Here is a 25,152-nt window from a genome sequence, read left to right on the forward strand (position 1 = left end):
TGAGCATTCCTGAGCCAAATGCTCGACTTGCCAGAAACACCTGCCAGATACGCCAAAATCACCTGCCAGGTACGCCAGAGCAACGTGGCGGACACTCCGGAATCACCTGTCGGGCATGCCGGAACCAACTCTCAGACGTGCCAGAACCTCGTGCCGGTCACGCCAGAACCACCTGCCGGACAGACCGGAAACACCTGCTGGACACGCCGGAACCACCGGCTCGACTCGCCGGAACCACCACCGGACATGCAAAATGACCTGCCGGCTACGCCAGAACCACTTGGCGAACACTCCGGAATCACCTGTCGGGCATGCCGGAACCACCTCTCACACTTGCCAGAACCAAGTTCCGGACACGCCGGTACCACCTGCCGAGTATGCCGGAACCACCTGATCCACTCCCCAGAACCACCTGCTGGATACGCCAGAATCACCTGCCGGCTACTCCAGAACCACTGGGCACACACTCCGTAACCAACTGCCGGGCATGCCGGAACCACCTCTCACAGGTACCAGAACCACAAGCCGGACAGTCCGGAATCACCTGCCGGGCATGCCTGAACCATCTCTCAGACGTGCCAGAACCATGTTCCGGACATGCCGGAAACACCTGCCAAGCTCGCCGGAACCACCTGCTGGACACGCCAAAATCACCTGCCGGCTACGCCAACACCACTCGGCAGACACTCCGGGACAACATGCCGTGCATTCCGGAACCACCTCTCACAGGTGCCTGAACCAAATGCTGGACACTCCGGTATCACCTGCCGGGCATGCCGGAACCACCTCTCAGAGGTGCCAGAACCACATGCCGGGCACTCCGGAATCACCTGCCGGGCATTCCGGAACCACCTGCTGGACATGCCGGAACCACCGGCTCGACTCGCCGGAACCATTGCCGGCCATGCAAAATCACCTGCCGGCTACGCCAGAACCACTTGGCGAACACTCCGGAGTCACCTGCCAGGCATGGCGGAGCCACCTCTCAGGGATGCCAGAACCACATGCCGGACACTCCGGAATCACCTGCCGGGCATGCCGGAACCATCTCTCAGACGTGCCAGAACCATGTTCCGGACACGCCGGTACCACCTGCCGAGCTCGCCGGAACCACCTGCTGGACACGCCAAAATCACCTGCCGCCTACGCCAGAACCACACGGCAGACACTCCGGAATCACCTGCCCGGCTGGCTGGAACCACCTGCCGGTCACGCCAACATCACCTTTCAGCTATGCCGGAACCACTTTGCGGACACTCCGGAAACACCTGTAGGGCCGGCCGGAACCACATCTCAGACGTGCCAGAACCATGTGCCTGAGATGCTGGAACCACACCCCGAACAGACCGAAACCACCTGCCAGACCCGCCTGAACCCCCTGGCGAGCACGCCTGATCCACCTGCTCAACTAGCCGGAACCACCTTCCTGACACGCCAAAATCACCTGCCAGGTCTACCAGAACCACTTGGTGGACACTCCGGAATCATCTGCCGGACATGCCAGAACCAGCTCTCAGACACACCAGAACCATGTGCCAGAGACGCCGGAAGCACCAGCTGAGCATGCCTGAGCCACCTGCTCGATTCGCAAGAAACACCTGTCGGACATGAAATAATCACCTGCCGGGTACGCCAGAAACACTTGGCGGACGCTCCGGAATCACCTGTCGGGCGTGCCGGAACCACCTCTCAGACTTGCCAGAACCATGTTCCGGACACGCCGGTACCACCTGCCGAGCAAGCCGGAACCAGCTGATCCACTCCCCAGAACCACCTGCTGGAAACGCCAGAGTCACCTGCCGACTACGCCAGAACCACTCGGCAGACACTCCGGAACCACCTGGCGGGCATGCCGGAACCACCTCTCAGAGGTTCCAGAACCACATGCCGGACACTCCGGAATCACATGCCGGGCATGCCGGAACCATCTCTCAGACGTGCCAGAACCATGTTCTGGACACGCCGGTACCACCTGCCGAGCTCGCCTGAACGACCTGCTGGACACACCAAAATCACCTGCCGGCTACGCCAGAACCACGCGGCAGACACTCCGGAACCACCTGCCGAGCAAGCTGGAACCAGCTGATCCACTCCCCAGAACCACCTGCTGGAAACGCCAGAGTCACCTGTCGACTACGCCAGAACCACTCGGCAGACGCTCCGGAATCACATGCCGTGCATTCCGGAACCACCTCTCAGAGGTGCCAGAACCAAATGCCGGAGACTCCGGTATCACCTGCCGGGCATGCCGGAACCACCTCTCAGAGGTGCCAGAAGCACATGACGGACACTCCGGAATCACCTTCCGAGCATGCCGGAACCACCTGCTGGACATGCCGGAATCACCTGCCGGACATGCCGGAACCACCGGCTCGACTCGCCGGAACCATTGCCGGACATGCTAAATCACCTGCTAACTACGCCAGAACCACTTGGCGAACACTCCGGAATCACCTGCCAGGCATGGCGGAACCACCTCTCAGAGGTGCCACAACCACATGCTGGAGACGGCGGAAGCACCTGCCGAGAATGCCGGAAGTTGCTGATCCACAGCCCAGAACCAACAGCCGGACACGCCGATATCACCTGCTGGCTACGCCAGAACCACTCGCCGGACACTCCAGAATCACCTGCCGGGCATGCCACCACAACCTCTCAGAAGTGCCAGAAGCATGTGCCGGACAGGCCGGAACCATCTCCCGGACAGACCGGAAACACAGGAAACAATCGCCGGAACCACCTGCTTGACTAACCGGTCCCACCTGCCGGAAACGCCAAAATCACCTGCCCGCTACACCAGAACCACTTGGCGGAAAAGCCGGAATCACGTGAAGTGCATGGCGACACAACCTCTCAGACGTGCCAGAACCTCGTGCCGGACACACCAGAACCACCTGCTGGACACGCCAGAATCACCTGCCATCTACGCCAGAAGCACTCGGCAAACACTCCGGAACCACTTGCCGGACAGACCGGAACCGCCTGGCGGACACGCCCGAACCACTGGCTCGACTCGCCGGAACCACCGTCGGACATGCAAAATCACGTGCCGGCTACGCCAGAACCACTTGGCGAACACTCCAGAATCACCTGCCAGGCACGGCGGAACCACCTCTCAGACATGCCGGAACCACATGCCAATGACACCGGAAGCACCTGCCGAGCACGCCAGAACCACCTGCTCGACTCGCCAAAATCAGCTGCTGGACACGCGAAAATCACCTGCAGGCTACGCCACAACCATTTGGTAACACTTCGGAATCACCTGCCGGGCTGGCTGGAACCACCTGCCGGTCACGCCAACATCACCTGCCAGCTATGCCAGAACCACTTGGTGGACACCATGGAAACACCTGTCGGGCCGGCCGGAACCACCTATCAGACGTGCCAGAACCAGGTGCCTGAGATGCCAGAACCACACCCCGAACAGACCGAAACCACCTGCCAGACCCGCCTGAGCCACCTGCCGAGCACGCCTGATCCACCTGCTCAACTAGCCGGAACCACCTTCCTGACACGCCAAAATCACCTGCCAGGTATACCAGAACCACTTGGTGGACACTCCGGAATCATCTGCCGGACATGCCAGAACCAGCTCTCAGACACACCAGAACCACGTGCCAGACACGCCGGAAGCACCTGCTGATCATGCCTGAGCCAAATGCTCGACTTGAAAGAAATACCTGCCAGACACGCCAAAATCAACTGCCGGGTACGCCAGAACCACGTGGCGGACACTCCGGAATCACCTGCCGGGCATGGCGGAACCACCTCTCAGACATGCCAGAACCACATGCCAATGACACCGGAAGCACCTGCCGAGCACGCCAGAACCACCTGCTCGACTTGCCAAAACCACCCGCTGGACACGCCAAAATCACCTGGCGGACACGCCAGAATCACCACCCAGCTACGCTAAAACCACTTGTCGGACACTCCGGAATCACCTGCCGGGCATGCTGGCACCACCTCTCAGAGGTGCCACAACCACATGCCGGAGACAGCGGAAGCACCTTCCGAGAATGCGGGAAGTGCAGGATCCACTCCCCAGAACCACCTGCCGGACACGCCTGAACCCCCTGGCAAGCACGCCTGATCCACCTGCTCAACTAGCCGGAACCACCTTCCTGACACGCCAAAATCACCTGCCAGGTATACCAGAACCACTTGGCGGACACTCCGGAACCACCTGCCGGGCATGCCGGAACCGCCTCTCAGAGGTGCCGGAACCACATGCTGGACACTCCGGAGTCACCTGCCGGGCAGGCCGGAACCATCTCTCAGACGTGCCAGAACCTTGTTACGGACACGCCGGTACCACCTGCCGAGCTCGCCGGAACCACCTGATGGACACTCCAAAATCACCTGCCAGCTACGCCAGAACCACACGGCAGAAACTCCGGAATGACCTGCCGGGCTGGCTAGAACCACCTGCCGGTCACGCCAACATCACCATTCAGCTACGCCAGAACAACTCGGCAGACACTCTGGAACGACCTGCAGGGCATGCCGGAAACACCTCTCAGAGGTGCCAGAACCACATGCCGGACACTCCAGAATCATCTGCCGGACATGCCAGAACCAGCTCTCAGACACACCAGAACCACGTGCCAGACACGCCGGAAGCACCTGCTGATCATGCCTGAGCCAAATGCTAGACTTGCAAGAAACACCTGCCAGACACGCCAAAATCACCTGCCGGGTACGCCAGAACCACGTGGCGGACACTCCGGAATCACCTGCCGGGCATGCCGGAACCAACTCTCAGAGGTGCCAGAACCACATGCCGGACACTCCGGAATCACCTGCCGGGCATGCTGGAACCACCTGATCCACTCCCCAGAACCACCTGCTGGACATGCCGGAATCACCTGCCGGACATGCTGGAACCACCTCTCAGAGGTGCCAGAACCACATGCCAGACACTCCGGAATCACCTGCCGGGCATGCTGGAACCACGTGCTGGACATGCCGGAACCACCCGCCGGACATGCCGGAACCACCTGCCGGACATTCCGGAACCACCGGCTCGACTCGCCGGAACCATTGCCGGACATGCAAAATCTCCTGACGGCTACGCCAGAACCACTTGGCGAACACTCCGGTATCACCTCCCGGGCATGCCGGAACCACCTCTCACACGTGCCAGAACCACATGCCGGACACTCTGGAATCACCTGCCGGGCATGCCGGGACCACCTGCTGGACATGCCGGAACCACCGGTTCGACACGCCGGAACCATTGCCGGACATGCAAAATCACCTGCCGGCTACGCCAGAACCACTTGGCGGACACTCCGGAAACACCTGTCGGGCCGGCCGGAACCACCTCTCAGACGTGCCAGAACCATGTGCCTGCGATGCCGGAACCACTCCCCGAACAGACCGAAACCACCTGCCAGACCCGCCTGAACCCCCTGGCGAGCACGCCTGATCCACCTGCTCAACTGGCCGGAACCACCTTCCTGACACGCCAAAATCACCTGCCAGGTCTACCAGAACCACTTGGTGGACACTCCGGAATCATCTGCCGGACATGCCAGAACCAGCTCTCAAACACACCAGAACCACGTGCCGGACAGGCCGGAAGCACCTGCTGATCATGCCAGAGCCACATGCTCGACTTGCAAGAAACACCTGCCAGACACGCCAAAATCACCTCCGGGGTACGCCAGAACCACGTGACGGACACTCCGGAATCATCTGTCGGGCATGCCATAACCAACTCTCAGATGTGCCAGAACCTCGTGCCAGACACGGCAGAACCACGTGCCGGACAGACCGGAGACACCTGCTGCACACGCCAGAACCACTCCCCAGACACTCCGGAATCACATGCCAGGCATCCCGGAACCACCTCTCAGAGGTGCCAGAACCAAATGCCGGACACTCCGGTATCACCTGCCGGGCATGCCAGAACAACCTCTCAGAGGTGCCAGAACCACATGCAGGACAGTCCGGAATCACCTGACGGGCATGCCGGAACCACCTGATCCACTTCCCAGAACCACCTGCTGGACTTGCCGGAATCACCTGCCGGACATGCCGGAACCACCGGTTTGACTCACCGGAACCATTGCCAGACATGCAAAATCACCTGCCGGCTACGCCAGAACCACTTGGCGAACACTCCGGAATCACCTGCCGGGCATGGCGGAACCACCTCTCAGACATGCCGGAACCACATGCCAATGACACCGGAAGCACCTGCCGAGCACGCCAGAACAACCTGCTCGACTCGCCAAAACCACCTGCTGGACACGCCAAAATCACCTGCCGGCTAGGCCACAACCATTTGGTGAACTCTTCAGAATCACGTGCCGGTGTTTCTGGAATCACCTGCCGGTCACGCCAACATCACCTGCCAGCTATGCCAGAACCACTTGGCGGACACTCCGGAAACACCTGTCGGGCCGGCCGGAACCACCTCTTAGACGTGCCAGAACCATGTGCCTGAGATGCCGGAACCACTCCCCGAACAGACCGAAACCACCTGCCAGACCCGCCTGAACCCCCTGGCGAGCACGCCTGATCCACCTGCTCAACTAGCCGGAACCACCTTCCTGACACGCCAAAATCACCAGCCAGGTATACCAGAACCACTTGGTGGACACTCCGGAATCATCTGCCGGACATGCCAGAACCAGCTCTCAGACAAACCAGAACCATGTGCCAGAGACGTCGAAAGCATCAGCTGAGCATGCCTGAGCCACCTGCTCCACTCGCAAGATACACCTGTCGGACATGCCAAAATCACCTGCCGGGTACGCCAGAACCACCTGATCCACTCCCCAGAACCACCTGCTGGACACGAAAGAATCACCTGCCGACTACGCCAGAACCACTCGGCAGACACTCCGGAAGCACCTGCCGGGCATGCCGGAACCACCTCTCAGAGGTGCCAGAACCACAAGCCGGGCACTACGGAATCACCTGCTGGCATGCCGGAACCATCTCTCAGACGTGCCAGAACAATGTACCGGACACGCCGGTACCACCTGCCGAGCTCGCCGGAACGACCTGCTGGACACGGCAAAATCACCTGCCGGCTACGCCAGAGCCATTCAGCAGACACTCCGGAATCACCTGCCCGGCTGGCTGGAACCACCTGCCGGTCACGCCAACATCACCTTTCAGCTACGCCGGAACCACTTGGCGGACACTCTGGAAACACCTGTAGGGCCGGCCGGAACCACCTATCAGACGTGCCACAACCATGTGCCTGAGATGCCGGAACCACACCCCGAACAGACTGAAACAACCTGCCAGACCCGCCTGAACCCCCTGGCGAGCACGCCTGAGCCACCTGCTCAACTAGCCGGAACCACCTTCCCGACACGCCAAAATCACCTGCCAGGTCTACCAGAACCACTTGGTCGACACTCCGGAATCATCTGCCGTAAATGCCAGAACCAGCTCTCAGACACACCAGAACCACGTGGCAGAGACGCCGGAAGCATCAGCTGAGCATGCCTGAGCCACCTGCTCGACTCGCAAGAAACACCTGTCGGACATGCCAAAATCACCTGCCGGGTACGCCAGAAACACTTGGCGGACGCTCCGGAATCACCTGTCGGTCGTGCCGGAACCACCTCTCAGACTTGCCAGAACAATGTTCTGGACACGCCGGTACCACCTGCCGAGTATGCCGGAACCAGCTGGTCCACTCCCCAGAACCACCTAGTGGACACGCCAAAATCAACTGCCGGCTACGCCAGAACCACTTGGCAGACACTCCGGAATCACATGCCAGGCATTCCGGAACCACCTCTCAGAGGTGCCAGAACCAAATGCGGGAGACTCCGGCATCACCTGCCGGGCATGCCGGAACCAACTCTCAGAGGTGCCAGAACCACATCCCGGACACTCCGGAATCACCTTCCGGGCATGCAGGAACGACCTGCTGGACATGCCGGAATCACCTCCCGCACAGGCCGGAACCACCGGCTCGACTCGCCGGATCCACCGCCGGACATGCAAAATGACCTGCCGGCTACGCCAGAACCAGTTGGCGAACACTCCGGAATCACCTGTCGGGCATGCCAGAACCACCTCTAAGACTTGCCAGAACCATGGTCCGGACACGCCGGTATCACCTGCCGAGTATGCCGGAACCAGCTGATCCACTCCCCAGAACCACCTAGTGGACACGCCAAAATCAACTGCCAGCTACGCCGGAAACACCGGCTCGACTCGCCGGAACCACCGCCGGACATGCAAAATGACCTGCCGGCTACGCCAGAACCACTCGGCAGACACTCCGGAACCACCTGCCGGGCATGCCGGAACCGCCTCTCAGAGGTGCCGGAACCACATGTCGGACACTCCGGAGTCACCTGCCGGGCAGGCCGGAACCATCTCTCAGACGTGCCAGAACCATGTGCCTGAGATGCCGGAACCACTCCCCGAACAGACCGAAACCACCTGCCAGACCCACCTGAACCCCCTGGCGAGCACGCCTGATCCACCTGCTCAACTAGCCGGAACCACCTTCCTGACACGCCAAAATCACCTGCCAGGTATACCAGAACCACTTGGTGGACACTCCGGAATCATCTGCCGGACATGCCAGAACCAGCTCTCAGACACACCAGAACCACGTGCCAGAGACGCCGGAAGCACCAGCTGAGCATGCCTGAGCCACCTGCTCGGCTCGCAAGAAACGCCTGTCGGACATGAAAAAATCACCTGCCGGGTACGCCAGAAACACTTGGCGGACGCTCCGGAATCACCTGTCGGGCGTGCCGGAACCACCTCTCAGACTTGCCAGAACAATGTTCTGGACACGCCGGTACCACCTGCCGAGTAAGCCGGAACCAGCTGATCCACTCCCCAGAACCACCTAGTGGACACGCCAAAATCAACTGCCGGCTACGCCAGAACCACTCGGCAGACACTCCGGAATCACATGCCAGGTATTCCGGAACCACCTCTCAGAGGTGCCAGAACCAAATGCCGGAGACTGCGGTATCACCTGCCGGGCATGCCGGAACCCCCTATCAGAGGTGGCAGAACCACATGCCGGACACTCCGGAATCACCCGCTGGGCATGCCGGAACCACCTGCTGGACATGCCGGAATCACCTGCCGGACATGCCGGGACCACCGGCTCGACTCGCCGGAACCATTGCCGGACATGCAAAATCACCTGCTGGCTACGCCAGAACCACTTGGCGAACACTCCGGAATCACCTGCCGGGCATGGCGGAACCACCTCTCAGACATGCCAGAACCACATGCCAATGACACCGGAAGCACCTGCCGAGCACGCCAGAACCAACTGCTCGACTCGCCAAAACCACCTGCTGGACACGCCAAAATCACCTGCCGGCTACGCCACAACCATTTGGTGAACTTTCGGAATCACCTGCCGGGCTGGCTGGAACCACCTGCCGGTCACGCCAACATCACCTGCCAGCTATGCCAGAACCACTTGGCGGACACCATGGAAACACCTGTCGGGCCGGCCGGAACCACCTCTCAGACGTGCCAGAACCATGTGCCTGAGATGCCGGAACCACTCCCCGAAAAGACCGAAACCACCTGCCAGACCCGCCTGAACCCCCTGGCGAGCACGCCTGATCCACCTTTTCAACTAGCCGGAACCACCTTCCTGACACGCCAAAATCACCTGCCAGGCCTACCAGAACCACTTGGTGGACACTCCGGAATCATCTGCCGGACATGCCAGAACCAGCTCTCAAACACACCAGAACCATGTGCCAGACACGCCGGAAGCACCTGCTGATGATGCCTGAGACAAATGCTCGACTTGCAAGAAACGTCTGCCAGACACGCCAAAATCACCTGCCGGGTACACCAGAACCACGTGGCGGACACTCCGGAATCACCTGTCGGGCATGCCGGAACCAACTCTCAGACGTGCCAGAACCTCGTGCCGGACATGCCAGAACCACCTGCCGGACAGACAGTAACCACCTGCTGGACACGCCAGAACCACCGGCTTGACCCGAAGGAACCACCGCCGGACATGCAAAATGACCTGCCTGCTACGCCAGAACCACTTGGCGAACACCCAGGAATCACCTGTCGGGCGTGCCGGAACCACCTCTCAGACTTGCCAGAACCATGTTCCGGACACGCCGGTACCACCTGCCGAGTATGCCGGAACCACCTGATCCACTCCCCAGAACCACCTGCTGGATACGCCAGAATCACCTGCCGGCTACTCCAGAACCACTGGGCAGACACTCGGTAACCAACTGCCGGGCATGCCGGAACCACCTCTCACAGGTAGCAGAACCACAAGCCGGACACTCCGGAATCACCTGCCGGGCATGCCGGAACCATCTCTCAGACGTGCCAGAACCATGTTCCGGACATGCCGGAACCACCTGCCAAGCTCGCCGGAACCACCTGCTGGACACGCCAAAATCACCTGCCGCCTACGCAAAAACCACTCGGCAGACACTCCGGAACAACATGCCGTGCATGCCGGAACCACCTCTCACAGGTGCCAGAACCAAATGCTGCACACTCCGGTATCACCTGCCGGGCATGCCGGAAGCACCTCTCAGAGGTGCCAGAACCACATGCCGGGCACTCCGGAATCACCTGCCGGGCATTCCGGAACCACCTGCTGGACATGCCGGAACCACTGGCTCGACTCGCCGGAACCATTGCCGGCCATGCAAAATCACCTGCCGGCTACGCCAGAACCACTTGGTGAACACTCCGGAATCACCTGCCGGGCATGGCGGAGCCACCTCTCAGAGGTGCCAGAACCACATGCCGGACACTCCGGAATCACCTGCCGGGCAAGCCGGAACAATCTCTCAGACGTGCCAGAACCATGTTCCGGACACGCCGGTACCACCTGCCGAGCTCGCCGTAACCACCTGCTGGACACGCCAAAATCACCTGCCGGCTTCGCCAGAACCATTCAGAAGACACTCCGGAATCACCTGCCGGGCTGGCTGGAACCACCTGCCGGTCACGCCAACATCACCTTTCAGCTATGCCGGAACCACTTGGCAGACACTCCGGAAACACCTGTAGGGCCGGCGGGAACCACATCTCACACATGCCAGAACCATGTGCCTGAGATGCCGGAACCACACCCCGAACAGACCGAAACCACCTGCCAGACCCGCCTGAACCCCCTGGCGAGCACGCCTGATCCACCTGCTCAACTAGCCGGAACCACCTTCCAGACACGCCAAAATCACCTGCCAGGTCTACGAGAACCACTTGGTGGAGACTCCGGAATCATCTGCCGGAAATGCCAGAACCAGCCCTCTGACACACCAGAACCACGTGCCGGACACGCCGGAAGCACGTGCTGATCATGCCTGAGCGACATTCTCGACTTGCCAAAACACCTGCCAGACACGCCAAAATCACCTACCGGGTACGCCAGAACCACGTGGCGGACACTCCGGAATCACCTGTCGGGCATGCCGGAACCAACTCTCAGACGTGCCAGAACCTCGTGCCGGACACGCCAGAACCACCTGCCGGACAGACCAGAAACACCTGCAGGACACGCTGGAACCACGGGCTTGACTCGCCGGAACCACCGCCGGACATGCAAAATGACCTGCTGGCTACGCCAGAACCACTTGGCGAACACTCCGGAATCACCTGTCAGGCATGCCGCAACCACCTCTCAGACTTGCCAGAACCATGTTCCGGACATGCCGGTACCACCTGCCGAGTATGCCGGAACCACCTGATCCACTCCCCAGAACCACCTGCTGGACACGCCAGAATCACCTGCCAGCAACGCCAGAACCACTCGGCAGACAGTCCGGAACCACCTGCCGGGCATGCCGGAACCACCTCTCAGAGGTGCCAGAACCACATGCCGGACACTCCGGAATCACCTGCCGGGCATGCCGGAACCATCTCTCAGACTTGCCAGAACCATGTTCCGGACACGCCGGTACCACCTGGCGAGCTCGCCGGAACCACCTGCTGGACACGCCAAAATCACCTGCCGGCTATGCCAGAACCACGCAGCAGACACTCCGGAATCACCTGCCGGGCTGTCTGGAACCACCTGCCGGTCACGCCAGCATCACCTTTCAGCTACGCCAGAACCACTTGGCGGACACTCCGGAAACACCTGTCGGGCCGGCCGGAACCACCTCTCAGACGTGCCAGAACCATGTGCCTGAGATGCCGGAACCACTCCCCGAACAGACCGAAACCACCTGCCAGACCCGCCTGAACCCCCTGGCGAGCACGCCTGATCCACCTTTTCAACTAGCCGGAACCACCTTCCTGACACGCCAAAATCACCTGCCAGGCCTACCAGAACCACTTGGTGGACACTCCGGAATCATCTGCCGGACATGCCAGAACCAGCTCTCAAACACACCAGAACCATGTGCCAGACACGCCGGAAGCACCTGCTGATGATGCCTGAGACAAATGCTCGACTTGCAAGAAACGTCTGCCAGACACGCCAAAATCACCTGCCGGGTACACCAGAACCACGTGGTGGACACTCCGGAATCACCTGTCGGGCATGCCGGAACCAACTCTCAGACGTGCCAGAACCTCGTGCCGGACACGCCAGAACCACCTGCCGGACAGACAGTAACCACCTGCTGGACACGCCAGAACCACCGGCTTGACTCGAAGGAACCACCGCCGGACATGCAAAATGACCTGCCGGCTACGCCAGAACCACTTGGCGAACACCCAGGAATCACCTGTCGGGCGTGCCGGAACCACCTCTCAGACTTGCCAGAACCATGTTCCGGACACGCCGGTACCACCTGCCGAGTATGCCGGAACCACCTGATCCACTCCCCAGAACCACCTGCTGGATACGCCAGAATCACCTGCCGGCTACTGCAGAACCACTGGGCAGACACTCGGTAACCAACTGCCGGGCATGCCGGAACCACCTCTCACAGGTACCAGAACCACAAGCCGGACACTCCGGAATCACCTGCCGGGCATGCCGGAACCATCTCTCAGACGTGCCAGAACCATGTTCCGGACATGCCGGAACCACCTGCCAAGCTCGCCGGAACCACCTGCTGGACACGCCAAAATCACCTGCCGCCTACGCCAAAACCACTCGGCAGACACTCTGGAACAACATGCCGTGCATGCCGGAACCACCTCTCACAGGTGCCAGAACCAAATGCTGCACACTCCGGTATCACCTGCCGGGCATGCCGGAAGCACCTCTCAGAGGTGCCAGAACCACATGCCGGGCACTCCGGAATCACCTGCCGGGCATTCCGGAACCACCTGCTGGACATGCCGGAACCACTGGCTCGACTCGCCGGAACCATTGCCGGCCATGCAAAATCACCTGCCGGCTACGCCAGAACCACTTGGTGAACACTCCGGAATCACCTGCCGGGCATGGCGGAGCCACCTCTCAGAGGTGCCAGAACCACATGCCGGACACTCCGGAATCACCTGCCGGGCAAGCCGGAACAATCTCTCAGACGTGCCAGAACCATGTTCCGGACACGCCGGTACCACCTGCCGAGCTCGCCGTAACCACCTGCTGGACACGCCAAAATCACCTGCCGGCTTCGCCAGAACCGTTCAGAAGACACTCCGGAATCACCTGCCGGGCTGGCTGGAACCACCTGCCGGTCACGCCAACATCACCTTTCAGCTATGCCGGAACCACTTGGCAGACACTCCGGAAACACCTGTAGGGCCGGCGGGAACCACATCTCAGACATGCCAGAACCATGTGCCTGAGATGCCAGAACCACACCCCGAACAGACCGAAACCACCTGCCAGACCCGCCTGAGCCACCTGCCGAGCACGCCTGATCCACCTGCTCAACTAGCCGGAACCACCTTCCTGACACGCCAAAATCACCTGCCAGGTATACCAGAACCACTTGGTGGACACTCCGGAATCATCTGCCGGACATGCCAGAACCAGCTCTCAGACACACCAGAACCACGTGCCAGACACGCCGGAAGCACCTGCTGATCATGCCTGAGCCAAATGCTCGACTTGAAAGAAATACCTGCCAGACACGCCAAAATCAACTGCCGGGTACGCCAGAACCACGTGGCGGACACTCCGGAATCACCTGCCGGGCATGGCGGAACCACCTCTCAGACATGCCAGAACCACATGCCAATGACACCGGAAGCACCTGCCGAGCACGCCAGAACCACCTGCTCGACTTGCCAAAACCACCCGCTGGACACGCCAAAATCACCTGGCGGACACGCCAGAATCACCACCCAGCTACGCTAAAACCACTTGTCGGACACTCCGGAATCACCTGCCGGGCATGCTGGCACCACCTCTCAGAGGTGCCACAACCACATGCCGGAGACAGCGGAAGCACCTTCCGAGAATGCGGGAAGTGCAGGATCCACTCCCCAGAACCACCTGCCGGACACGCCTGAACCCCCTGGCAAGCACGCCTGATCCACCTGCTCAACTAGCCGGAACCACCTTCCTGACACGCCAAAATCACCTGCCAGGTATACCAGAACCACTTGGCGGACACTCCGGAACCACCTGCCGGGCATGCCGGAACCGCCTCTCAGAGGTGCCGGAACCACATGCTGGACACTCCGGAGTCACCTGCCGGGCAGGCCGGAACCATCTCTCAGACGTGCCAGAACCTTGTTACGGACACGCCGGTACCACCTGCCGAGCTCGCCGGAACCACCTGATGGACACTCCAAAATCACCTGCCAGCTACGCCAGAACCACACGGCAGAAACTCCGGAATGACCTGCCGGGCTGGCTAGAACCACCTGCCGGTCACGCCAACATCACCATTCAGCTACGCCAGAACAACTCGGCAGACACTCTGGAACGACCTGCAGGGCATGCCGGAAACACCTCTCAGAGGTGCCAGAACCACATGCCGGACACTCCAGAATCATCTGCCGGACATGCCAGAACCAGCTCTCAGACACACCAGAACCACGTGCCAGACACGCCGGAAGCACCTGCTGATCATGCCTGAGCCAAATGCTAGACTTGCAAGAAACACCTGCCAGACACGCCAAAATCACCTGCCGGGTACGCCAGAACCACGTGGCGGACACTCCGGAATCACCTGCCGGGCATGCCGGAACCAACTCTCAGAGGTGCCAGAACCACATGCCGGACACTCCGGAATCACCTGCCGGGCATGCTGGAACCACCTGATCCACTCCCCAGAACCACCTGCTGGACATGCCGGAATCACCTGCCGGACATGCTGGAACCACCTCTCAGAGGTGCCAGAACCACATGCCAGACACTCCGGAATCACCTGCCGGGCATGCTGGAACCACGTGCTGGACATGCCGGAACCACCCGCCGGACATGCCGGAACCACCTGCCGGACATTCCGGAACCACCGGCTCGACTCGCCGGAACCATTGCCGGACATGCAAAATCTCCTGACGGCTACGCCAGAACCACTTGGCGAACACTCCGGTATCACCTCCCGGGCATGCCGGAACCACCTCTCACACGTGCCAGAACCACATGCCGGACACTCTGGAATCACCTGCCGGGCATGCCGGGACCACCTGCTGGACATGCCGGAACCACCGGTTCGACACGCCGGAACCATTGCCGGACATGCAAAATCACCTGCCGGCTACGCCAGAACCACTTGGCGGACACTCCGGAAACACCTGTCGGGCCGGCCGGAACCACCTCTCAGACGTGCCAGAACCATGTGCCTGCGATGCCGGAACCACTCCCCGAACAGACCGAAACCACCTGCCAGACCCGCCTGAACCCCCTGGCGAGCACGCCTGATCCACCTGCTCAACTGGCCGGAACCACCTTCCTGACACGCCAAAATCACCTGCCAGGTCTACCAGAACCACTTGGTGGACACTCCGGAATCATCTGCCGGACATGCCAGAACCAGCTCTCAAACACACCAGAACCACGTGCCGGACAGGCCGGAAGCACCTGCTGATCATGCCAGAGCCACATGCTCGACTTGCAAGAAACACCTGCCAGACACGCCAAAATCACCTCCGGGGTACGCCAGAACCACGTGACGGACACTCCGGAATCATCTGTCGGGCATGCCATAACCAACTCTCAGATGTGCCAGAACCTCGTGCCAGACACGGCAGAACCACGTGCCGGACAGACCGGAGACACCTGCTGCACACGCCAGAACCACTCCCCAGACACTCCGGAATCACATGCCAGGCATCCCGGAACCACCTCTCAGAGGTGCCAGAACCAAATGCCGGACACTCCGGTATCACCTGCCGGGCATGCCAGAACAACCTCTCAGAGGTGCCAGAACCACATGCAGGACAGTCCGGAATCACCTGACGGGCATGCCGGAACCACCTGATCCACTTCCCAGAACCACCTGCTGGACTTGCCGGAATCACCTGCCGGACATGCCGGAACCACCGGTTTGACTCACCGGAACCATTGCCAGACATGCAAAATCACCTGCCGGCTACGCCAGAACCACTTGGCGAACACTCCGGAATCACCTGCCGGGCATGGCGGAACCACCTCTCAGACATGCCGGAACCACATGCCAATGACACCGGAAGCACCTGCCGAGCACGCCAGAACAACCTGCTCGACTCGCCAAAACCACCTGCTGGACACGCCAAAATCACCTGCCGGCTAGGCCACAACCATTTGGTGAACTCTTCAGAATCACGTGCCGGTGTTTCTGGAATCACCTGCCGGTCACGCCAACATCACCTGCCAGCTATGCCAGAACCACTTGGCGGACACTCCGGAAACACCTGTCGGGCCGGCCGGAACCACCTCTTAGACGTGCCAGAACCATGTGCCTGAGATGCCGGAACCACTCCCCGAACAGACCGAAACCACCTGCCAGACCCGCCTGAACCCCCTGGCGAGCACGCCTGATCCACCTGCTCAACTAGCCGGAACCACCTTCCTGACACGCCAAAATCACCAGCCAGGTATACCAGAACCACTTGGTGGACACTCCGGAATCATCTGCCGGACATGCCAGAACCAGCTCTCAGACAAACCAGAACCATGTGCCAGAGACGTCGAAAGCATCAGCTGAGCATGCCTGAGCCACCTGCTCCACTCGCAAGATACACCTGTCGGACATGCCAAAATCACCTGCCGGGTACGCCAGAACCACCTGATCCACTCCCCAGAACCACCTGCTGGACACGAAAGAATCACCTGCCGACTACGCCAGAACCACTCGGCAGACACTCCGGAAGCACCTGCCGGGCATGCCGGAACCACCTCTCAGAGGTGCCAGAACCACAAGCCGGGCACTACGGAATCACCTGCTGGCATGCCGGAACCATCTCTCAGACGTGCCAGAACAATGTACCGGACACGCCGGTACCACCTGCCGAGCTCGCCGGAACGACCTGCTGGACACGGCAAAATCACCTGCCGGCTACGCCAGAGCCATTCAGCAGACACTCCGGAATCACCTGCCCGGCTGGCTGGAACCACCTGCCGGTCACGCCAACATCACCTTTCAGCTACGCCGGAACCACTTGGCGGACACTCTGGAAACACCTGTAGGGCCGGCCGGAACCACCTATCAGACGTGCCACAACCATGTGCCTGAGATGCCGGAACCACACCCCGAACAGACTGAAACAACCTGCCAGACCCGCCTGAACCCCCTGGCGAGCACGCCTGAGCCACCTGCTCAACTAGCCGGAACCACCTTCCCGACACGCCAAAATCACCTGCCAGGTCTACCAGAACCACTTGGTCGACACTCCGGAATCATCTGCCGTAAATGCCAGAACCAGCTCTCAGACACACCAGAACCACGTGGCAGAGACGCCGGAAGCATCAGCTGAGCATGCCTGAGCCACCTGCTCGACTCGCAAGAAACACCTGTCGGACATGCCAAAATCACCTGCCGGGTACGCCAGAAACACTTGGCGGACGCTCCGGAATCACCTGTCGGTCGTGCCGGAACCACCTCTCAGACTTGCCAGAACAATGTTCTGGACACGCCGGTACCACCTGCCGAGTATGCCGGAACCAGCTGGTCCACTCCCCAGAACCACCTAGTGGACACGCCAAAATCAACTGCCGGCTACGCCAGAACCACTTGGCAGACACTCCGGAATCACATGCCAGGCATTCCGGAACCACCTCTCAGAGGTGCCAGAACCAAATGCGGGAGACTCCGGCATCACCTGCCGGGCATGCCGGAACCAACTCTCAGAGGTGCCAGAACCACATCCCGGACACTCCGGAATCACCTTCCGGGCATGCAGGAACGACCTGCTGGACATGCCGGAATCACCTCCCGCACAGGCCGGAACCACCGGCTCGACTCGCCGGATCCACCGCCGGACATGCAAAATGACCTGCCGGCTACGCCAGAACCAGTTGGCGAACACTCCGGAATCACCTGTCGGGCATGCCAGAACCACCTCTAAGACTTGCCAGAACCATGGTCCGGACACGCCGGTATCACCTGCCGAGTATGCCGGAACCAGCTGATCCACTCCCCAGAACCACCTAGTGGACACGCCAAAATCAACTGCCAGCTACGCCGGAAACACCGGCTCGACTCGCCGGAACCACCGCCGGACATGCAAAATGACCTGCCGGCTACGCCAGAACCACTCGGCAGACACTCCGGAACCACCTGCCGGGCATGCCGGAACCGCCTCTCAGAGGTGCCGGAACCACATGTCGGACACTCCGGAGTCACCTGCCGGGCAGGCCGGAACCATCTCTCAGACGTGCCAGAACCATGTGCCTGAGATGCCGGAACCACTCCCCGAACAGACCGAAACCACCTGCCAGACCCACCTGAACCCCCTGGCGAGCACGCCTGATCCACCTGCTCAACTAGCCGGAACCACCTTCCTGACACGCCAAAATCACCTGCCAGGTATACCAGAACCACTTGGTGGACACTCCGGAATCATCTGCCGGACATGCCAGAACCAGCTCTCAGACACACCAGAACCACGTGCCAGAGACGCCGGAAGCACCAGCTGAGCATGCCTGAGCCACCTGCTCGGCTCGCAAGAAACGCCTGTCGGACATGAAAAAATCACCTGCCGGGTACGCCAGAAACACTTGGCGGACGCTCCGGAATCACCTGTCGGGCGTGCCGGAACCACCTCTCAGACTTGCCAGAACAATGTTCTGGACACGCCGGTACCACCTGCCGAGTAAGCCGGAACCAGCTGATCCACTCCCCAGAACCACCTAGTGGACACGCCAAAATCAACTGCCGGCTACGCCAGAACCACTCGGCAGACACTCCGGAATCACATGCCAGGTATTCCGGAACCACCTCTCAGAGGTGCCAGAACCAAATGCCGGAGACTGCGGTATCACCTGCCGGGCATGCCGGAACCCCCTATCAGAGGTGGCAGAACCACATGCCGGACACTCCGGAATCACCCGCTGGGCATGCCGGAACCACCTGCTGGACATGCCGGAATCACCTGCCGGACATGCCGGGACCACCGGCTCGACTCGCCGGAACCATTGCCGGACATGCAAAATCACCTGCTGGCTACGCCAGAACCACTTGGCGAACACTCCGGAATCACCTGCCGGGCATGGCGGAACCACCTCTCAGACATGCCAGAACCACATGCCAATGACACCGGAAGCACCTGCCGAGCACGCCAGAACCAACTGCTCGACTCGCCAAAACCACCTGCTGGACACGCCAAAATCACCTGCCGGCTACGCCACAACCATTTGGTGAACTTTCGGAATCACCTGCCGGGCTGGCTGGAACCACCTGCCGGTCACGCCAACATCACCTGCCAGCTATGCCAGAACCACTTGGCGGACACCATGGAAACACCTGTCGGGCCGGCCGGAACCACCTCTCAGACGTGCCAGAACCATGTGCCTGAGATGCCGGAACCACTCCCCGAAAAGACCGAAACCACCTGCCAGACCCGCCTGAACCCCCTGGCGAGCACGCCTGATCCACCTTTTCAACTAGCCGGAACCACCTTCCTGACACGCCAAAATCACCTGCCAGGCCTACCAGAACCACTTGGTGGACACTCCGGAATCATCTGCCGGACATGCCAGAACCAGCTCTCAAACACACCAGAACCATGTGCCAGACACGCCGGAAGCACCTGCTGATGATGCCTGAGACAAATGCTCGACTTGCAAGAAACGTCTGCCAGACACGCCAAAATCACCTGCCGGGTACACCAGAACCACGTGGCGGACACTCCGGAATCACCTGTCGGGCATGCCGGAACCAACTCTCAGACGTGCCAGAACCTCGTGCCGGACATGCCAGAACCACCTGCCGGACAGACAGTAACCACCTGCTGGACACGCCAGAACCACCGGCTTGACCCGAAGGAACCACCGCCGGACATGCAAAATGACCTGCCTGCTACGCCAGAACCACTTGGCGAACACCCAGGAATCACCTGTCGGGCGTGCCGGAACCACCTCTCAGACTTGCCAGAACCATGTTCCGGACACGCCGGTACCACCTGCCGAGTATGCCGGAACCACCTGATCCACTCCCCAGAACCACCTGCTGGATACGCCAGAATCACCTGCCGGCTACTCCAGAACCACTGGGCAGACACTCGGTAACCAACTGCCGGGCATGCCGGAACCACCTCTCACAGGTAGCAGAACCACAAGCCGGACACTCCGGAATCACCTGCCGGGCATGCCGGAACCATCTCTCAGACGTGCCAGAACCATGTTCCGGACATGCCGGAACCACCTGCCAAGCTCGCCGGAACCACCTGCTGGACACGCCAAAATCACCTGCCGCCTACGCAAAAACCACTCGGCAGACACTCCGGAACAACATGCCGTGCATGCCGGAACCACCTCTCACAGGTGCCAGAACCAAATGCTGCACACTCCGGTATCACCTGCCGGGCATGCCGGAAGCACCTCTCAGAGGTGCCAGAACCACATGCCGGGCACTCCGGAATCACCTGCCGGGCATTCCGGAACCACCTGCTGGACATGCCGGAACCACTGGCTCGACTCGCCGGAACCATTGCCGGCCATGCAAAATCACCTGCCGGCTACGCCAGAACCACTTGGTGAACACTCCGGAATCACCTGCCGGGCATGGCGGAGCCACCTCTCAGAGGTGCCAGAACCACATGCCGGACACTCCGGAATCACCTGCCGGGCAAGCCGGAACAATCTCTCAGACGTGCCAGAACCATGTTCCGGACACGCCGGTACCACCTGCCGAGCTCGCCGTAACCACCTGCTGGACACGCCAAAATCACCTGCCGGCTTCGCCAGAACCATTCAGAAGACACTCCGGAATCACCTGCCGGGCTGGCTGGAACCACCTGCCGGTCACGCCAACATCACCTTTCAGCTATGCCGGAACCACTTGGCAGACACTCCGGAAACACCTGTAGGGCCGGCGGGAACCACATCTCACACATGCCAGAACCATGTGCCTGAGATGCCGGAACCACACCCCGAACAGACCGAAACCACCTGCCAGACCCGCCTGAACCCCCTGGCGAGCACGCCTGATCCACCTGCTCAACTAGCCGGAACCACCTTCCAGACACGCCAAAATCACCTGCCAGGTCTACGAGAACCACTTGGTGGAGACTCCGGAATCATCTGCCGGAAATGCCAGAACCAGCCCTCTGACACACCAGAACCACGTGCCGGACACGCCGGAAGCACGTGCTGATCATGCCTGAGCGACATTCTCGACTTGCCAAAACACCTGCCAGACACGCCAAAATCACCTACCGGGTACGCCAGAACCACGTGGCGGACACTCCGGAATCACCTGTCGGGCATGCCGGAACCAACTCTCAGACGTGCCAGAACCTCGTGCCGGACACGCCAGAACCACCTGCCGGACAGACCAGAAACACCTGCAGGACACGCTGGAACCACGGGCTTGACTCGCCGGAACCACCGCCGGACATGCAAAATGACCTGCTGGCTACGCCAGAACCACTTGGCGAACACTCCGGAATCACCTGTCAGGCATGCCGCAACCACCTCTCAGACTTGCCAGAACCATGTTCCGGACATGCCGGTACCACCTGCCGAGTATGCCGGAACCACCTGATCCACTCCCCAGAACCACCTGCTGGACACGCCAGAATCACCTGCCAGCAACGCCAGAACCACTCGGCAGACAGTCCGGAACCACCTGCCGGGCATGCCGGAACCACCTCTCAGAGGTGCCAGAACCACATGCCGGACACTCCGGAATCACCTGCCGGGCATGCCGGAACCATCTCTCAGACTTGCCAGAACCATGTTCCGGACACGCCGGTACCACCTGGCGAGCTCGCCGGAACCACCTGCTGGACACGCCAAAATCACCTGCCGGCTATGCCAGAACCACGCAGCAGACACTCCGGAATCACCTGCCGGGCTGTCTGGAACCACCTGCCGGTCACGCCAGCATCACCTTTCAGCTACGCCAGAACCACTTGGCGGACACTCCGGAAACACCTGTCGGGCCGGCCGGAACCACCTCTCAGACGTGCCAGAACCATGTGCCTGAGATGCCGGAACCACTCCCCGAACAGACCGAAACCACCTGCCAGACCCGCCTGAACCCCCTGGCGAGCACGCCTGATCCACCTTTTCAACTAGCCGGAACCACCTTCCTGACACGCCAAAATCACCTGCCAGGCCTACCAGAACCACTTGGTGGACACTCCGGAATCATCTGCCGGACATGCCAGAACCAGCTCTCAAACACACCAGAACCATGTGCCAGACACGCCGGAAGCACCTGCTGATGATGCCTGAGACAAATGCTCGACTTGCAAGAAACGTCTGCCAGACACGCCAAAATCACCTGCCGGGTACACCAGAACCACGTGGTGGACACTCCGGAATCACCTGTCGGGCATGCCGGAACCAACTCTCAGACGTGCCAGAACCTCGTGCCGGACACGCCAGAACCACCTGCCGGACAGACAGTAACCACCTGCTGGACACGCCAGAACCACCGGCTTGACTCGAAGGAACCACCGCCGGACATGCAAAATGACCTGCCGGCTACGCCAGAACCACTTGGCGAACACCCAGGAATCACCTGTCGGGCGTGCCGGAACCACCTCTCAGACTTGCCAGAACCATGTTCCGGACACGCCGGTACCACCTGCCGAGTATGCCGGAACCACCTGATCCACTCCCCAGAACCACCTGCTGGATACGCCAGAATCACCTGCCGGCTACTGCAGAACCACTGGGCAGACACTCGGTAACCAACTGCCGGGCATGCCGGAACCACCTCTCACAGGTACCAGAACCACAAGCCGGACACTCCGGAATCACCTGCCGGGCATGCCGGAACCATCTCTCAGACGTGCCAGAACCATGTTCCGGACATGCCGGAACCACCTGCCAAGCTCGCCGGAACCACCTGCTGGACACGCCAAAATCACCTGCCGCCTACGCCAAAACCACTCGGCAGACACTCTGGAACAACATGCCGTGCATGCCGGAACCACCTCTCACAGGTGCCAGAACCAAATGCTGCACACTCCGGTATCACCTGCCGGGCATGCCGGAAGCACCTCTCAGAGGTGCCAGAACCACATGCCGGGCACTCCGGAATCACCTGCCGGGCATTCCGGAACCACCTGCTGGACATGCCGGAACCACTGGCTCGACTCGCCGGAACCATTGCCGGCCATGCAAAATCACCTGCCGGCTACGCCAGAACCACTTGGTGAACACTCCGGAATCACCTGCCGGGCATGGCGGAGCCACCTCTCAGAGGTGCCAGAACCACATGCCGGACACTCCGGAATCACCTGCCGGGCAAGCCGGAACAATCTCTCAGACGTGCCAGAACCATGTTCCGGACACGCCGGTACCACCTGCCGAGCTCGCCGTAACCACCTGCTGGACACGCCAAAATCACCTGCCGGCTTCGCCAGAACCGTTCAGAAGACACTCCGGAATCACCTGCCGGGCTGGCTGGAACCACCTGCCGGTCACGCCAACATCACCTTTCAGCTATGCCGGAACCACTTGGCAGACACTCCGGAAACACCTGTAGGGCCGGCGGGAACCACATCTCAGACATGCCAGAACCATGTGCCTGAGATGCCGGAACCACACCCCGAACAGACCGAAACCACCTGCCAGACCCGCCTGAACCCCCTGGCGAGCACGCCTGATCCACCTGCTCAACTAGCCGGAACCACCTTCCAGACACGCCAAAATCACCTGCCAGGTCTACGAGAACCACTTGGTGGAGACTCCGGAATCATCTGCCGGAAATGCCAGAACCTGCCCTCTGACACACCAGAACCACGTGCCGGACACGCCGGAAGCACGTGCTGATCATGCCTGAGCGACATTCTCGAATTGCCAAAACACCTGCCAGACATGCCAAAATCACCTGCCGGGTACGCCAGAACCACGTGGCGGACACTCCGGAATCACCTGTCGGGCATGCCGGAACCAACTCTCAGACGTGCCAGAATGTCGTGCCGGACACGCCAGAACCACCTGCCGGACAGACCGGAAACACCTGCCGGACACGCTGGAACCACCGGCTTTACTCGCCAGAACCACCGCCGGACATGCAAAATGACCTGCCGGCTACGCCAGAACCACTTGGCGAACACTCCAGAATCACCTGTCGGGCATGCCGGAACGACCTATCAGACTTGCCAGAACCATGGTCCGGAGAAGCCGGTACCACCTGCCGAGTATGCCGGAACCACCTGATCCACACCCCAGAACCACCAGCTGGACCCGCCAGAATCACCTGCCGGCTACGCCAGAACCACTCGGCAGACACTCCGGAATCACATGCCGTGCATTCCGGAACCACCTCTCACAGGTGCCAGAACCAAATGCTGTACACTCCGGTATCACCTGCCGGGCATGCCGGAACCACCTCTCAGAGGTGCCAGAACCACATGCCCGACACTCCGGAGTCACCTGCCGGGCATGCCGGAATCACCTCCTGGACATGCCGGAACCACATGCCAATGACACCGGAAGCACCTGCCGAGCACGCCAGAACCACCTACTCGACTCGCCAAAACCACCTGCTGGACACGCCAAAATCACCTGCCGGGTACGCCAGAACCACGTGGCGGACACTCCGGAATCACCTGTCGGGCAAGCCGGAACCAACTCTCAGACGTGCCAGAACCTCGTGCCAGAAACGCCAGAACCACCTGCCGGACAGACCCGGAACACCTGCCGGACACGCCGGAACCACCTAATCGACTCGCCAAAACCACCTGCTG

This window comes from Equus przewalskii, chromosome 2, assembly GCF_037783145.1.
Source record: "Equus przewalskii isolate Varuska chromosome 2, EquPr2, whole genome shotgun sequence".
In the NCBI taxonomy this organism is placed as follows: domain Eukaryota; kingdom Metazoa; phylum Chordata; class Mammalia; order Perissodactyla; family Equidae; genus Equus; species Equus przewalskii.